This window comes from Bos javanicus, chromosome 17 (assembly GCF_032452875.1).
Source record: "Bos javanicus breed banteng chromosome 17, ARS-OSU_banteng_1.0, whole genome shotgun sequence".
Lineage (NCBI taxonomy): Eukaryota > Metazoa > Chordata > Mammalia > Artiodactyla > Bovidae > Bos > Bos javanicus.
This window is the reverse complement of record NC_083884.1, coordinates 62,084,855-62,100,273: the sequence shown is the minus strand read 5'-3', so window position 1 is coordinate 62,100,273 and position 15,419 is coordinate 62,084,855. Positions and strand designations below refer to the sequence as shown.

The following is a 15,419-nucleotide window of genomic DNA, read 5'->3' as shown; positions in this document are numbered from 1 at the left end:
AGCAGCCACTGGAAGGGAGGAGAGAGGCATGGACAGGTGCTTCTCTACAGCCTTCAAGAGACAGCATGGCCTTACGGCACCTCGATTAGGACTTCTAGTCTCCAGAACTGTGAGAGAATAAATATGCTGTTTTAGCCATCCAGTTGGTGGTAATTTGTTACAGTGACCCTAGGACACTGACATATCCTCTTTTTTTTTAATTTTTTTATTATTATTAATTTTTTTTTTACTTTACAATATTGAATTAGTTTTGCCATACATCAACATGCATCCACCAACAGGTGTACACGTGTTCCCCATCCTGAACCCCCCTCCCACCTCCCTCCCCATACCATCCCTCTGGGTTATCTCAGTGCACCAGCCCCAAGCTTCCTGTATCCTGCATCGAACCTGGACTGGCGATTCGTTTCTTATATGATATTATACATGTTTTAATGCCATTCTCCAAAATCATACCCCTGTCCCCACAGAGTCCAAAAGACTGTTCTATACATCTGTGTCTCTTTTGCTGTCTCGTATACAGGGTTGTCGTTACCATCTTTCTAAATTCCATATATATGCGTTAGTATACTGTATTGGTGTTTTTCTTTCTGGCTTACTTCACTCTGTATAATAGGCTCCAGTTTCATCCACCTCATTAGAGCTGATTCAAATGTATTCTTTTTAATGGCTGAGTAATACTCCATTGTGTATATGTACCACAGCTTTCTTATCCATTCATCTGCTGATGGACATCTAGATTGCTTCCATGTCCTGGCTATTATAAACAGTGCTGCGATGAACATTGGGGTACACGTGTCTCTTTCCCTTCTGGTTTCCTCAGTGTGTATGCCCAGCAGTGGGATTGCTGGATCATAAAGCAGTTCTATTTCCAGTTTTTTAAGGAATCTCCACACTGTTCTCCATAGTGGCTGTACTAGTTTGCATTCCCACCAACAGTGTAAGAGGGTTCCCTTTTCTCTACATCCTCTCCAGCATTTATTGCTTTTAGAGTTGTGGATCGCAGCCATTCTGACTGGCGTGAAATGGTACCTCATTGTGGTTTTGATTTGCATTTCTCTGATAAGAGTTGACTCATTGGAAAAGACTCTGATGCTGGGAGGGATTGGAGGCAAGAGAAGAAGGGGACGAAGGGGACGACAGAGGATGAGATGGCTGGATGGCATTGCTGACCCAATGGACGTGAGTCTCAGTGAACTCCAGGAGTTGGTGATGGACAGGGAGGCCTGGCATGCTGCGATTCATGGGATCGCAAAGAGTTGGACACGACTGAGCGACTGATCTGATCTGATCTGATAATGAGTGATGTTGAGCATCTTTTCATGTGTTTGTTAGCCATCTGTACGTCTTCTTTGGAGAAATGTCTACTTAGTTCTTTGGCCCATTTTTTGATTGCGTCATTTATTTTTCTGGAATTGAGCTGCAGGAGTTGCTTGTATATTTTTGAGATTAGTTGTTTGTCAGTTGCTTCATTTGCTATTATTTTCTCCCATTTTGAAGGCTGTCTTTTCACCTTGCTTATAGTTTCCTTTGTTGTGCAGAAGCTTTTAATTTTAATTAGATCCCATTTGTTTATTTTTGCTTTTATTTCCAATATTCTTGGAGGTGGGTCATAGAGGATCCTGCTGTGATGTATGTTGGAGAGTGTTTTGCCTATGTTCTCCTCTAAGAGTTTTATAGTTTCTGGTCTTATGTTTAGATCTTTAATCCATTTTGAGTTTATTTTTGTGTATGGTGTTAGAAAGTGTTCCAGTTTCATTCTTTTACAAGTGGTTGACCAGTTTTCCCAGCACCACTTGTTAAAGAGATTGTGTTTTCTCCATTGTATATTCTTGCCTCCTTTGTCAAAGATAAGGTGTCCATAGGTGCATGGGTTTACCTCTAGGCTTTCTATTTTGTTCCGTTGATGTATATTTCTGTCTTTGTGCCAGTACCATACTGTCTTGATGACATATCCTCTTAAAAGAAGCTGTCACCTCTCTGATTTTCCTCTCTGTGCTATGTGACTGCCCCCACCCAGCCCCATGGGCAGTGCTGATTAGATAAATCCAAAGCCACAGAGTCTGGTAAAGCAAATATACTCCAACTAAAAATCCAGTGATTAAGACTCCACAGTTCCACTGCAGAGAGCATGGGTTTGATCCCTGGTCAGAGAACAAAGATCCCATATGCCATGTGGTGCAGCCGAAAATAAATAAAGAAAGAATCTTAATAATAAATAAATTGCACGTTAAATTCCACCCCCAAAAAACAAGGAAACAAACAAACCCGAAGTCACAGAGTCTGTGGTTAGTTAGTGAAAGTCGCTCTGTCGTGTCCAACTCTTTGAGACCCTATGGACCATACATGGAATTCTCCAGGCCAGAATACTGGAGTGGGCAGCTATTCCCTTCTCCAGGGGATCTTCCCAACCCAGGGATCGAACCCAGGTCTCCCGCATGGCAGGCAGATTCTTTACCAGCTGAACTACTGGGGAAGCCTGAAAACCACAGAGTCTGTGGTTAGTTAGTTAGAAATACTGGATCAAGAAGATTTGGGTTGTATGCAAGTCTAAGGATAGCGTCTGAAAAAGAAACATAGTCATGTTGATATCATATGTCCCCTGATGGGACGTGATGAGAAGGGATTCCTGCTCTAAGTTTATAACTCCAGTCTAATCATGAGAATCATCAAACAAACCCAGATTGGGGAGATGTTACACAAAATATCTGACCAGTACTCATCGGGTGTTTATGTCATGGAAGAAGGAAAGACTGAGAAATTCCCAGTTTGGACAAAGAGATTAAGACATGAGATGTCTAAATGCAATGTTGGATCCTAAAACAACCAAAAAAAAGACATTGGTAAAATCCATAAAAAGTCAGTTAGTATTGTACCAATGTTAATTTCTTAGTTTTGACAAATGTACCATGTAATGTAAGATGTTAACATTAGGAAAAGATGCATGAAGGGTTTGTGGGGACTCACAGTTCTTCTGTAAATCTGAAATCATTGCAAAATAAAAAGACTTATTTACAAAAATAAATCTCCATACATTTGAAAGGGAATAACACTGATATTTTGCTTCCTAGGTGGCGCTAAGCGGTAAAGAATTCGCCTGCCAATGCAAGAGATTCAAAAGACATGGGTTCGATCCCTGGGTCAGGAAGATCCCCTGGAGTAGGAAATGGCAACCCACTCCAGTAGTCTTGCCTGGAGAATCCCATGGAGAGGGGAGCCTGGCGGGCTATAGTCCACGGGGCCACGGGGACGTGACTGAGTGACTAAGCACACAGCACACAACACGGACGTTTAGTGGTGATTTTTACCACCTTCAGACTGAACGGGCATTCTTTGAACACTTGCTGTTTGCTGAGCTTCTTAATGGGTTCTTTCATATGTTTCAATCCCCCTGTGGTCCTTATAAACAACTAGGAAGGTAGATAAGCTTGCCCCCATTTTACAGGTGAGGATGGAGAAGCTCAGAATCACCTCTCCCTTTCCCTGCAATGAATTGTAGCAATATCAGGATGGGCTGATGAGGAGAAATGACTTTGTGCTTTGATGCCCCTCAAGGTTGACTTGAGAATGACACATAAATTCTTATGAAAAGTATCCTCTGGAAATTATGTGATTCCCCCTAAAAACCAGTAGGCATTTTCAAAATGCAGCCAGATTCATGTTCCCTGTGGCTCTCTCTCTCTCTCTCTTGGTTTCCTGTGCTAGAAAGGGCTGGTGTGAGGTTCCTGGCTTTGCTGCCTGAGTGAGCAGGAATGTCCCACGTGACTGCAGCTTCAGAAGCATCAGCTCTCGGGCAGGAGACTTGCAGCTGGCCTCCCCCACAATCATCACTCCCTTTCTTTCCTCCAAGCCTCCTCCTCCATGTGGGACCCTGGGTGGATGGGTGGCCTGTATTTCTTTCTGCTCAGTGTCTTTGCAGTTTTCTGAGGGTGGTGATGATGGTGGAAGACTCAGTGAGCTTTGGGCATCTAGCCCAGAGGAAGAAGCAACTTTTATCTAGGAAATAAATGGTTGGCAAAAATGATGCCCCCAATCATTCTTTCATTCAGCCATTTATTTAGTATTTATCCTGTTAGGTACATAAGACAGATGTAGTCCCCTGTCCTCAAGGAACAGATATCTGGATGCAGCCAGCAACTCTGGCCTTGGTCTTGCCAGGTGATGATGATCTAGTCTAGGTCCTTCTAAACTTGTCCACAGAGAACAGCATCTGGAAGACATGGGGCTTCTTGCAGAATCCCTTTCACCACTGACAAATTCTAGTTATGATAACTAAGCCTGAAACTTAGGCTGGTCAGATATCTGTCTCCCCCGTGTTTTGGATCACAATGGAAAGAGACAAGCTGTTATAGTGGCCAGATATGTGCAATGGGCACAGAGAAAAGGAGAGTCCAACCCTGTTGGGAGGAGTTGGGGAAGGCTCTTGGAGAGAGCAGTTCCAGGGTCTTCTGTGTTTGCTCAACACAAATATGATACTTAAGAGCATGGGCTCTGATGTCAGACAGAAATGAGCTGAGTCCCTGCTTGATTGCTTGCTAATTTGTGAGTTTGAACAAATATATTAGCTTCTCTGAGCCTCAGTCTTCTCATCCAAAAAAGGGAGATCAATCCTAGGACTTATTTTCCAGGGTTGCTATAATCTCTATCCTGCAAGTAAAGAATTTAGCTAAAATCTTAGGAAATTGCTATTATCCTCCTTCATAAATTCTGGGGGGGAACTACCAGGGATCAGAAAAGAGGAACTATCAGAGAGGTCTCCCTGGAGGAAGTGACCTTTGAGTCTGTAAGCTTGGCAACAGCAAGGATAGTAACACTTTTGCATCCTTCTATATCCCTAGCACCTGGCAATCAAGTTGGCTCTCAGCATGTTTGTTGAGTGAGTAAATGAATGACTGGCCAGAACTTTGAAGGAGGGATGTAAGGTGCACATAGAAGGATCTTTCCAGCATTTCTGTCTTCCCAGGGACTGTAGTTATTCATGGGGTAGCTCAGTTGGTGAAGAATCTGTCTGCAATGCAGGAAATCCCAGTTTGATTCCTGTCAGGAAGATCCACTGGAGAAGGGATAGGCTACCTACTCCAGTATTCTTCGGCTTCCCTGGTGGCTCAGCTGGTAAAGAATCTGCCTGCAATGTGGGAGACCTGGGTTCAATGCCTGGGTTGGGAAGATCCCCTAGAGAAGGCTATGGCTACCCACTCCAGTATTCTGGCCTGAAGAAGTCCATGAACTGTATAGTCCATGGGGTTGCAAAGAGTTGGACGTGACTGAGTGACTTTCACTTTCAAGCCATACATACCATTTTGTACATTTTAAAAATTAAAAAAAAATTTTTTTGGTCATGCTATGTGGCATGTGGTATCTACTTCCCTGACCAGGGGTTGAACCTGTGCCCCTTGCATTGGGAGCATGAAGTCTTAACCACTGTACTACTAGAGAAGTGCCTTGTATTTTTTTTTTAAATATAAAGATTATGTCTTTGGGGGGTTATACCAAGACTATCAGTGTGGGGCTGCTTCACCTTCCCTGGTATGAAATATTTTTGTTGCCATTGTTCAGTTGCTAAGTTGTGTCCAACTCTTTGTGACCCTATGGACTGCAAGCACTCCAGGCTCTTCTGTCCTCCACTACTTCCCAGAGTTTGCTCAGATTCATGTCCATTGTGTCAGTGATGCTGTCTAACCATCTCATCTTCTGCTACCCCCTTCTCCTTTTGCCTTCACTCTTTCCCAGCATCAGGGTCTTTCCCAATGAGTCAGCTCTTCTCCTGTATACCGCAGTTTATTTAAACGACCCCCCTGCTGTTGGATATTTAGGTTGTTGCCAATTTGTCATCATGATAAGCATTGTCATGATGATAGTCTCTGTTATTGTTCAGTCACTAAGTTGTGTCAAACTCTTTGCGACCCCATAGACTGCAGCACACCAGGTTTCTCTGTCCTTCATCTCCCAGAGTTTACTCAAACTCATGTCCATTGAGTCGATGATGCCATCCAACCATCTCATCCTCTGTCATCCCCTTCTCCTCCTGCCCTCAATCTTTCCCAGCATCGGGGTCTTTTCCAGTGAGTCAGCTCTTCGCATCAAGTGGCCAAAGTATCAGGGCTTCAGCATCTCTGTAATCTCTGTATATTCATCTATTTGTTTCTTTAGGTTAAATTCCTTAAGAGACTTTCAGGGGTCAAAATGGTAGGTGCATATAATTTTTAAGGTTTTGGACACTTTAGTGCTAGATCACCCTCCAGGAAGGCTGTGTCATGTACATTGCTGGGTACCAGTCAGCTAATCTGATTGCCAGCCTGCTTCCCGGAAAAACGGCCTCTCACCATTTCCACAGCACTTTTCACTGCCTTGCCTGCTTGGCCAAATGGGATTGCTGGAGAGAACCAGCCTCTTCCTTTTTCAAGCCTTCCGGATATCTGTCGTGTCATGTTAGGATTACGTAAGTGTGATCTTGAGAAATTTCCTTGGAGGAGAGATGCTCCCAGATGTTGGCGCAAGTACTGGGGAGGGGAGGGAGGGACACTTGGGGCACTGGGGGGTTAGTCACGTGGCATGCCCTCCTTCCCACCTGTCCGCTTCCCTTGACTCCCGTGGAGGTAACCTTGTTCAACCTCTTTCCACCGCACACACGAACAGAAACAAGCGTCCTCTCTGTAGTATGCATCTCGCAGCTCTTTTATAGGCTTGTCATATACTGTTTTGTAATTTGGGGGACATTTTTCTATCTCTCCAGCTGGCCTGTAGCATGGAAGGGTAGAATCTTACTCCTTTCAGTATCCCCAGTATCTGGCAGAAGGTAATGATAAAACAAAAAATAAGATGAGGGTAATAATAACAATAGCAACAACTAATGTGCTGAGCATTTGCTATGTGCCAGGGGCTTCCTTGGTGGCTCAGTGGTAAAGAATCTGTCTGCAATGCAGGAGACACAGGAGACCTGGGTTCGACCCCTGGGTCGGGAAGATCCCCTGGAGAAGGAAATGGAAACCCACTCCAGTATTCTTGCCTGGGAGAATTCCCTGGGACAGAAAAGCCTGACAGGCTACAATCCATGGGGTCACAAAGAGTTGGACAAGACTGAATGACTATCATATCATATCAGGAGCTTCCCAGGTGGCTCAGCTGGTAAAGAATCTACCTGCAATACAGGAGAGCCGGGTTTGGTCCCTGGGTCAGGAAGATCCCCTGGAGAAGGGCATGGCAACCCACTCCAGTACTCTTGCCTGGAGAATTCCATGGACAGAGGGGCCTGATGGGCTACAGTCCATGGCGTCGCAGAGTTGGATACAACTGAGCAACTAACACTTTCACTTTCAGGTACTTCACAGACTGTATCAAGCCACATATTTTATCTCATTGAATTGTTCCCTTAAACATATGCTGTAGGTATTAGTACTGTCCCATTTTACAGATAAGGATGCTAAGGCTCAGAGAGATGAAATGACTTGCTCAAGGTCACACAGCCAGTAAATGGAAAAGGTGGGACCCAAGACCAATTCCCTTTCAGTCATTCTTCTAGGTGCTTGGTGAGTATCTCTAAGTCACTTCCCGAGGAGCCAACTTTCCCTTTGAGTGTGTGTGTGCTCAGTCGTGTCTGACTCTTTGCAACCTCATGGACTGTAGCCTGCCAGGCTTCTCTGTCCATGGGGTTTTCCAGGCAAGAATATTGGAGTGGGTTGCCATTTCCTACTCCAAACTTTCCCTTTGCTTCCTCCCTGATACTGGCTGGTGAATGGAAGATACCAACAGATATCTGTTCTCAGCAGAAGCGAGGAATCTGGTTTATCTAAGAGGAAAGCCAGACCAGGGTTTGAGAGGGTCTTCTTGGATGTGTGCTTTGAAAGACCTCACAGGATACAGTCCTGCCTCTCCTGCCCTCCCCACTTTCAGTCAGAGTGCCTGGGATCCCTCCATTATGGATTCACTCTTAAAAAAACAAAAAACAAAAAAACCCAGAGCTTAAAGCTCCTTGTGAAAATGTGGATTCTCCCAGCAAATGTCAGTCCCCTCCATCCTCCATGCCTTAGTGGGCGTCAGGACAGCTGAACTTCTTTCTCAAGCTGCTCTTCCTCACTCAACTCTTCTTTCCACTCGTCCAAATTTAACCAGCTTAAAATCTCACTCAGGCGAGTTTCCTGGCCTCTCCTAGCTTGTTCTGCTCTCTCCCTATAGCCAGCAACTCTGGTATTGATCATCTTGGAGGATAATCTAGCCCCAGTTGTTCTAAAATTGTTCAAAACTAGCTGTATCTTGAAGTTACGGGGCCCCTTGCAGAATCCCATGAACCACTGCCATATCCCATTTACAACTATACATGCAATTTCAGGTGGTCAGACACCCTCTTTCTGAGATTTCAGTAAAATAAAAGATACAGATACTAAACATTCTAAGAATAACTCACTTATTCAGCACTGCATGTGTTCTAAGCCAGGCTCCTCTGTCCATGAGGATTCTCTAGGCAAGAATACTGTAATGGGTTGCCATTCCTTTCCCCAGGGGATCTTCCCAAGCCAGGGATCACACCTGCTCTCTTATGTCTTCTGCACTGGCAGGCGGGTTCTTTACCACTAGTGCCACCTGGGAAGTCCACGTGCAGAACTGACAAAGTATCAAAGTGCTCTGGGCCCGAGAACTTTGAGACACTCGAGACTGAACTGTGTTCTTGAAGCAGCCAGTCTGATGGGAGAATTGGTTGTAATGTATGCTGGACCCAGGGAGTAGGCTGTATTTCAGGAGCTCATATGACGGACTAACATATGGTTAGGCTTCACTAAGTGTTATTTATTTGTTATAGGCAGGAGAAGGGAACGACAGAAGATGAGATGGTTGGATGGCTTCACCAACTCAACGGCCATGAGCCTGAGCAGGCTCCAGGAGTTGGTGATGGACAGGGAAGCCTGGAGTTCTGGGGTCCATGGGGTCGCAAAGAGTCAGATACAACTGAGCGACTGAACTGATTTGTTATAGACCAGGAGCATATTCTGGAGGGGGCCTGGGAGTGCAAAGATTCCGCCTTCTTTCTTTATTTTCTTGTCATTAGATCATGCTTCTGGATTTCCTGGAGTAACTGGGGCTCCCAACCCCCACCCACGAGAGATGCAGTTGCTAAAGGTAGTGGGGCAAGGCAGTTAGGTAAATCTAGCATGCCTAGAGGATGGATTCAGGGCAGATAATGCAATTGAAGTGCTGGAAATAAAAGAGAAAATCAAACCTATTTTTGCCTTACATTGCCTCAACTTAAGTGTACTTGCATAGAAGAAAACATTATGTCACTACTGGAAATGAAAATACAATTTTTTTTCTGATGCACTTTAAAATAAATATATAACATTTAAACCTTAAAAAAAATGTGTCTATAGGCCACCTAACATAACACGACCCTTTTCACCTCAGCACAGCATGTATCGCCCTTTGGAAAACGCCTCTCTTCAACAATAATCATCATCACTATAGTAACAATAATAAGCAAAGATGTTACACATGGGGTTTTCTATATGCCAGGCACGCTAAGGGATTTACATACATCAGTTAATGACAGCCATATGAAGAGATACTGTTACAATCTCCACCTGACTCACGGGAACACTGAGACACAGAGAGGCTGAGTAACTTCCTCCAGGCCACACAGTTTGTGTGTGGTAAAGCCAGATTGGAGCCAAGCTAACTTTACCCTAAAACCTGGCCTTTTACCCATTTCATTGTACTGTCTCTGCTGACGTGCCGTCTTCCAGCACCAGTAGTAGTTTGAGGCTGGACGTTTAACTGCACTCCTTGAGGTAAAAATGAGCCTAGTTAAGCACCCAGCACATAGTAGGTGCTTAATAAATAGTAACTGCTATTTTTTTAGAGTATATAACACTCATCCACATTCATTAGCTCAATGAAATGTCCTAGCCACATTTGCAGGTAGGTGGGAAGGGTCTTGCAGTCCCATTTTACAGTTGGTGAAACAGGTTCAGAAAGTTCAAGTGACCTACCCAGGGTCACACAGCTGGTGAGTGGGGGGAGCCCAGGATCAAGCTCATAGCACCAGAAGGCAAGTCCAAGTTTCTTTCCCCTAGAAGTGCCTTGCCTGATAACACCGAATCGACTGGTTAATAAGTAATACTTGTTGATTTGTTTTAAGTTTATCTTGTCAAGTCCTGCAGCATCTCCCCTGTACTTAGCCATATTTTCTCCAAAGGGCTAATGGGCTTTCCTAAGATTTGTCCCTTTCGTGGTGGGACAGGATCTCCCAGGGCACAAAGCAATTGTTGGAAGAACCCAGCAATTCTCTCTCCCTCTTCAGCTCTTTTTCTTTTTCTTGCTCACTTGTCTCTCTCCTCCGTCTACTTATTTTGTCTTTGACTTATCCCCTGTAGTGAGTTGTGCTCCTGGAAAGCTGCCCTGTGACATTTCTTCTCTTTTGTGGTCCCACTGATAGCATTTCCCTGGAGGCTCATAAAAAAAGAGAAGGAGGGAGTGAATAAAGCATGTCGTGCCCTGCCAGTGCCATACAGCAACAGAGCTTGATGGTTGGGCTGTGGCTTTGAGCATGAATCTTCTCTCTTGTAGGATCTGCTTCTGTGTGCACTCATGTACAGTCATGTGTGCACATGCACACCTGCACACATATGTACACTGTATTGTTTGGAACAGGCAATGATATGACTGAAGCCCTGGGTCCTCTGGCCAAGAGGGGGCTCAGGTGTGATTCCTGAGGCTGATTTGCCATGGGTTTCTTATTGTAGGGTCCTCCAGCAAACTTGCTGTATGGGTTTCCTATGGCTGCTGTAACAAATATCAACAAACTTGGTGGCTTAAAACAACAAGGATTTATTGTCTTACAGTTTTGGAGGTCAGAGTGCTAAAATCAAGGTGTTGGCAGGGCTGTGCTCCATCTGGAACCTCTCAAGGAGAATCTGTTTCCTTGCCTTTTCTAGCTTCTAGAGGCTTCCCTGATTCCTTGCTTTGTGGCCCCTTCCTCCATCATCTGGAGAAGGAAATGGCAACCCACTCCAGTATTCTTGCCTGGAGAATCCCATGGACAGAGGAGCCTGGTGGGCTGCTGTCCATGGGGTCACACAGAGTCAGACACGACTGAAGTGACTTAGCAGCAGCAGCCTCCATCTTCAAGACCAATAACACAGCTCGCTCTCTCTCTTCCTCCCTCCCTCCCTCTGTTTCTCTTTATTTCTGTCTCCCTCTCCTCCTTCCCTCTGCCTCCATCTCCCTCTGCTCTCCCCACCTCTCTCAACCCTCTACTCAATTATCACCTCTCCTCGCTATTCCTCCTGCTTCCCTTTCCCCTTATAACACTGTAGTGATTACATCGGGTCCACCCAGATAACTCAGGGTAATCTCTTTATCTCAAGATCCTTAATCATACCTACTAAGTGCCATTTGCCACATATGGTAACATGTTCACCACTTCTGAGGATTAGCACATGGACATTTTTGAGGGCTGTTATTCCACCCCACTTGCCAAGTGAAATGGGAACGTTTACTCTTTCTGGACAAACTCAGCACCATTTCTCTGGGAGACAGAAGAGCACATGCCCCCTGAGACTGACTATTCAGATTCACATCCTGCCCTCCCCATCTCTTTCTAGCTGTCTTACCTCAGGCATGTCACCTGGGCTCTCTGTGTCCAGTTTCTTCATCTCGAAGATGGGCATATAATGCAGCAGTACAACCTCATTTTGCTGTTACAAGTCATGAATATTGCTGGGGTGATAAAACATGTCAGCTGGTGAATCATACGCACATAAAAAAATGGAAGCAGCAATTTTAACTAGGATGTCATATAGCATAATAGTTATAAACCTTGGTCCAAATCCCAGTGGTACCATTTATGAACTAAAGGGCTAGTTGTTTTAGGCCACTGAGTCTCAGTGTTCTCATTTTTTAAAATGGAAATAAAACAATTGCCATCTTAACACACAGGATTGTTGTGAGGATGACATAACAGCATGGTCATACAAGTCGCCCAGCACACAGTGGGCAGCTCTTGTTACAGACACCACCACCATCACGACTGTTTGTCTATTCTGGAGGTGAGGGAGAGTCTTAACGGACTGCCTCTGGCCTCAGCAGCACAAGGACAGGCCAGGACAGCTTGCTGAATCCAGGGCCCTGAGAAATCCCTTTGCAGTGCTCCATCCTCGAGAGGATCAGAGTCTGTCTGGGCTTAGTTAGCCTTGGGGTGTCTGGTGTCTAGGCATCTCCCTGCTGCAGAGTTGCCAGAGTTTACAGCCGCAGCTGGTTCTCTGAAGGAAGAGTTTTCTCCAGAAGCTCTCAGAATGGAAGAAGGGTTTGAAGATGGTGACCAAGGAGGTAGGGAGGCTGGAGGCAAAATCTGAGAAGGCAGAGCTGGTTCCTAGATGGCATGGTCACGGGAAGGTGCAGAGCTCTGGTTTCAACCATATTATTATTTTTTAATTTTGCTGCAAAGCTCTGTTCCAATGAAAGCTTGGGCAGATGCCCAGTATGCAAAACATTTAAAAGTGCAACTGCTCAGGTTGAAAGCAGGGGTAGAGGGGGGTGGTGGAACTCAGGCCAAACTTACACTCCAATAGGGGCCTCTTGAGAGGGGGCCAGTTTGAGAAAAAACTAGCAAGGTAGCAAAAACAGAGGCCCTGGAATCAGACAGACCCAAGATTTGCATTTCTGTCTGTGCCACTTCTTGGCTGTGTGAGCTTTGGGGCTTTACTTCACCTGAGTCTCAGTTTCATCAACTGAAAATGGGACAATAATAGCACCCACCTTGTAGTTATAAAGATTGGAGTTAGCAACCATAAAGTGCTTAATACAGGTGGCAGATGTCTAGACATTTAGCAGGTGGTAGCTATTTTTGTTCCCTAAGGGTGATCTGAATTCATGACAGACCTTCCCAGAACATGTGCCTAATGCCAGGGAAGCTGTGAGGTGGGGGGAGATGGGTAGACATTCCTTGGAACTGGGAGCCAAAAGACCTGGGAATTAATTGGATTCTGATTCCACCATCAGCATCCTATGTGGGTTTCTTGAATCAGTCTTCAGATGTCTACTGAGACATGTACCTGGTACTGTTCTAGGCACTGGAACACAGGCCTTGGCATCTGAAAGGCCTAAGGTCCAGACTCAACTCTGCTACTTTCTATCTTTTTGGCTGTGGGCAAGACACTGTCTCTCTCTGTTCCTCAGTTTCTCCATGTGCAAAATGAGGGCATTGAACCTGTGTCGTAGGATCTTTCTAGAAAAGATTCACTGAAGTTCTGCCAAAGAATTGTAGAGTGCATTTGAACTTGACTCTGAGAGAGGCATCCTGAAGCATGGGCTTTGGAATTATACAACCCTGGATTTCAATCCTCAGAGAAGATAATGGCACCCCACTCCAGTACTCTTGCCTGGCAAATCCTATGGACCGAGGAGCCTGATGGGCTGCAGTCCATTGGGTTGCTAAGAGTCGAACACGACTGAGCGACTTCCCTTTCACTTTTCACTTTCATGCATTGGAGAAGGAAATGGCAACCCACTCCAGTGTTCTTGCCTGGAGAATCCAGGGACAGCGGAGCCTGGTGGGCTGCCGTCTATGGGGTTGCACAGAGTTGGACGCGACTGAAGTGACTTAGCAGCAGGATTTCAATCCTATGTCTGACATTTCTGGTGTAACATTATGCAAGAGACTTAACTTCTTGAGTCTCGGTTTCCTCAACTGTAAAATGGAAGTAATAATAGTTCCCTCAAAAGGTCATGGTAAAGATTCAAGGAAATGACACATGTAAAGTCCTTAGCCAAAGGGCTTATGTGTAGTTGGTTCTCAATAAAATGACAGCTGCCATCATCATCATCACCACCACCATCACCATCATCATGATCATCGATAAAGTGAAGCTCTAAATGGTCTCTAAGATCCTCATATTTTAAGCCCTACTTTTCAAGGAGGGGATTAGGTGACGAATGTGGTAGCTCACTCTGGGCCCTCTCAGTGGGACTGTCTAGAGGAAGGTCCCCAGTAAAGAGGGTTCTAATTCACTTTGCTGAGAAGTTCTAAACAGATCCTGGTCTGTTTGAGATTTCCTGTCCTTTCCTCCCAACAAGCAGGAATAAGACTCATTGAGATCTGGAATGTTGGAAACCATGGGAATCAACTTCTCTCTTTTTTAAGGAATTATATATTTTGTTTATTTACTTATTTATTTTTTGCTGTGCTTCTTTGCTCCACGCGGGCTTTCTCTAGTTGTAGAGAGTGGGGGCTATTCTTTAGTTGTGGTGTGCGGGCTTCTCATTGCAGTAGCTTCTCTTGTTGCATCACACAGGCTCCACACATGGGCTTCAGTAATTGTGATGCATGGGCTTAGTTGCCCCACAGCATGTGGAATCTTCCTGGACCAGGGATTGAACCCGTGTCCCCTACATTGACAGGCAGATTCTTATCCACTGTACTACCAGGAAAGTTCAGTCAATTTCTCTTTATGTATTTCTCCTTTTAATGATTTTATTTTCTTGTCTGTATAGTGATTTCACTTCAGAAGATGAATCTGGGTCTTTGGGGTTTAGGTCTTTGGCCATGGCTCAATTGTCTGATTTAGACCTTTTATAATCTCCCAACTTCATCCCACTCAAACCATGAACTGAAAGGTGAGGCTGGCATATACCATTCTGGATTGGCTGTCAATTCTTTTCTCCTTCTGTCAAGACATTTGAATCACAGGACAGATTATGGATCATGGGGTTATAGCAGCCCACAACTTGGATGTTCTTATTGTTGCCTTCTAACTTCTTGCATAGTCATATGCTCATTTTATGCAAGACTTGGAGATGTTAAGTGACTTTTCCAAGGTTGTATGGGGGCTCGACTTGGTTCCAGAAACCTGTCAAGCGCGTATTCAACTAAGCCATCCTGCCCCATAGAAATTTCCATTTCCTAAGCCTCATCTTCCTGCCCTGATTTTCAAGGCACCTGAGGTATAGGTCAGAAATCTGCAGTAGTGTGGGTGAGGACAGGTCAGCTAGGCTGACTTGGTGGGGAGGAGCCACTTGGAGACTCCCACACTGGGGTCAAACTCTTTTCTGAGCGAGCAGTGAAAGTCTGGGGGCGTATGTGGAAAAGGGGCTGTAAAGTTACAGCTTCTTTGCTTCGAGAGTGAACGACAAGATTAGAACAAGTGTGTGGTAGGTAGGCTGTCACTGACTTCACTGTGTGATGTCAAGAAGTCCCGTTCCCCGCCCCTCCCCCCCCCCCCCCACCTCCCCTGGACTCTCCCCCTTTTCTGCTCTAACCATCCAATTACTTAACTTCGCAGCCTGAGGGTTCGCTTCCCGCCCATCCCTCCGCCGCCGCATTTTAGCGCTGTCCGCGGTGCTGATCGCCAATCTCCCGATTGCCATTTCCACCAGCTAGGATCTCTGGTGCGCCCAGTCTCACCTCCCGGGCTCCCACCCCTCTTTCTCCAGGT

The 15,419-nt window shown here is 45.3% G+C and overlaps 1 protein-coding gene across 5 annotated transcripts in view; it reads left to right on the top strand.

Annotated features, from left to right (window-relative positions):
* RPH3A (rabphilin 3A) overlaps window positions 1–15,419 on the top strand; it is a 293,375-nt gene that overhangs the window by 176,666 nt on the left and 101,290 nt on the right. The window contains exon 1 of one of the 5 annotated variants that reach the window (XM_061384967.1): window positions 15,254–15,417. The exons of the other annotated variants lie outside the window; for them this stretch is intronic. The gene's annotated coding sequence lies outside the window, so the exon portion shown is untranslated. Of the gene's footprint in view, window positions 1–15,253; window positions 15,418–15,419 lie in introns of those variants that run through there. 5 annotated transcript variants of the gene reach the window in all.